The sequence below is a fragment of the Berghia stephanieae genome, chromosome 3 (assembly GCF_034508935.2).
Source record: "Berghia stephanieae isolate SIO BIC M18660-M18661 chromosome 3, UCSD_Bste_1.3, whole genome shotgun sequence".
NCBI lineage: Eukaryota > Metazoa > Mollusca > Gastropoda > Nudibranchia > Aeolidiidae > Berghia > Berghia stephanieae.
This window is the reverse complement of record NC_088362.1, coordinates 96210233-96212732: the sequence shown is the minus strand read 5'-3', so window position 1 is coordinate 96212732 and position 2500 is coordinate 96210233. Positions and strand designations below refer to the sequence as shown.

The window sequence follows — 2500 nt, the reverse complement described above, 5'->3', positions numbered from 1 at the left end:
CGGTTTATTTTTATAAAACAGTTCGAAATCATCTCAAAGATACATAGGACTAAGTCTTGCGGATGGGAGGGTGGGTGGGGGGGGGGGGGGTGGATAAGAAGATGATGTGAGAATTAGTGAAGCGAGATACACAATTTCCTTTCAAGACTCAAAGAAATAATATAGCTTTCAAAGTTTTTGCAAATAGTAGAAAAAAAAAATCAAAAACAAAAAACACCCAAGTCTCGCTTATCACGGATTGCACCATGACACCATTTTCGTATTGATAATATCTTGTTGATTACAAAGTAGAGTGCACCTGCTCCACTCCTTTTTGAATTAAATTTCACAAATACACCGAGAAACATACTCACATGCTCTGCCTAATACTCTACTGTTACATAAAATGATTTAGGTGTGTGCATGCATAAGCATGCTTAACATCATTAAATATTCGCAGTGCAGGACGACGAATCGCCTTTTCAGACGGGGGGAGAAGATCTATATTCCTTTTTTGTTTTCTCGATATTCTGATGTGTGGGATGTCCACGTTGACGCATGCGTCCAACCTGTCAGGGTTTCGTACCAATAGGCGCAGGTCAACCCACGCACTGCGCGAAAAATTTTTTTTGCCTATTTCATTCGTGTCATTATTTATATATCATTCATATCTTGTTTTTACAATAAATTAATGCTGACTCATATTATTAGGAAAGCAGCACGGAAGGACGAGAATCGCCATTACACGACGCGACTGAAAGTTTCAATTCGTTTTTTTTTTTTATATTTTTGATTATAGAATGTATATTTTATTTTATTTAAAAAGGAAAGAAAGGAAGTGAAAAAAAGAAGAACAGGAAGAGAACAGTAATGGACAAAGAACAAGAAGAAGAAGAAGAAGAAGAAGAAGAAGAAGAAGAAAGAAGAAGAGAAGGAGAGGATGGAAGAGAGAAGGAAAGGGAAGAAAGGAGGAGGATGAAGAGGATGATGAAGAGGAAGATATGAGGAAGTGAGGAGGAGAGAAGAGGAGGAAGAGGAGGAGTAGGAGGAGAAGCACAAAAAGGAGAAACGATGTAGAGTCATACTGACATAAAACTCTATGGTTTTCACGTCTTCCACAAACAGGCACGCGAGAACCAGGCGTTAATTGTTTGAGAAATAAAATACAATTCATTATTCTTCCGCTATCTTAATAGTTCCAACTTCCGGTGAACGCTCGTATCGAAAACATTTCGTCTTGTCCTTGATCAAAGTCATTAATCTAAACTTAATTGTTGTTTTTCCCCCGTACGCAGCTCTCGTTGAACGTCGGATTCAATAATGCACCCAGCTAATTATTTTCACGATTTTGGACAGGTCGAAAATAAAATGCGCATTGCCGAGCGACACAAGGTGATATGGCCAATAGTATTGAAAAGTAAGTCGACACCCTAACCACATTTTAAATAAAATAATATTAATAAAAAAAACAAACAAAATAACCACGAGATGCACGACTAATCACACGAGCCACCGGTCTTAAGTTATTAATCGCCACCAAATATAATCATTATGCTATTTATATTTATTGGAGGGGGGGGGGGGGGGACCCGCAAATTAAATTTCCGCCCCCCTCCCCCCTCTCCCACCTTTAGACTGATAGGCAGACTACGGAGCGAACAGAGGTATCTCTTTCCGCCCCGGTAGACTATGACCTTTAAGTGTCGAGAACTTGGGTGAGCTCCTAAAGATGGAAAATACTAAGTGTGCTGTGCCCTGACAAATTATTTTTATTTCAATTATGGCAAGAAAATGTTTACTTCAAGTATCGATGGATTAAAATGACGCTCAACTGACTTATCAGTTAGAAGTAAAGACGTCCTAGGATTTAGATTATCAGACAAGCTGGTGGACAATCTGTTGTTCTATAATACAATATGGGAGGTCCTCGTCCAGTTGGTAGATCACTAGCTTCACAGGCAAAGGAGCTAAGATCGATTCCCCCCCCCCCCCCCTCCCCACACACTTCTTTTACACCTACTGTGTGGTATGTTCCCCCCACCCCTTCCTACTCCCTTTTCTCCCCATTTCCCTTCTCTCTCTCTCTCTCTCCTCTCTCTCTCTCTCTTCTCTCTCTCTCTCTCTCTCTCTCTCTCTCTCTCTTCCTCACAATAGTTAGATTTTCGGGCCAGTGAGTTGGTGTATGTTTTACTCAAGGACATGTAACTGGTGCCAGAGTTTGAGATTGTTGTCATCCATACAATCACTCATTACGCTCACAACTGCTTGACTTCGTTACAAATTTAGTGGCCGACGATACATAATTGTTGATGGCCGGGGGTATCCAACTTACACTTGAGTATAGTGAGAGACTGTGAGTCAAGAGCTTTTTTTTAAAAGACTCAACTATGCGCCGCTCAGGGCGGACTCGAACATTGGACCTTACGACCCGATGTCAAGTATAACTAAATGACAAATTGCCATATTTATGGACAATAAAGATCTATTATTATTATTATTATTATTATTATTATTATTATTT

At 39.8% G+C, this 2500-nt stretch overlaps 1 protein-coding gene across 2 annotated transcripts in view; it reads right to left on the bottom strand.

Annotated features, from left to right (window-relative positions):
• The window catches only part of LOC144968918 (uncharacterized), a 74598-nt gene that overhangs the window by 50836 nt on the left and 21262 nt on the right, over nucleotides 1-2500 (bottom strand). The window lies entirely within an intron of this gene.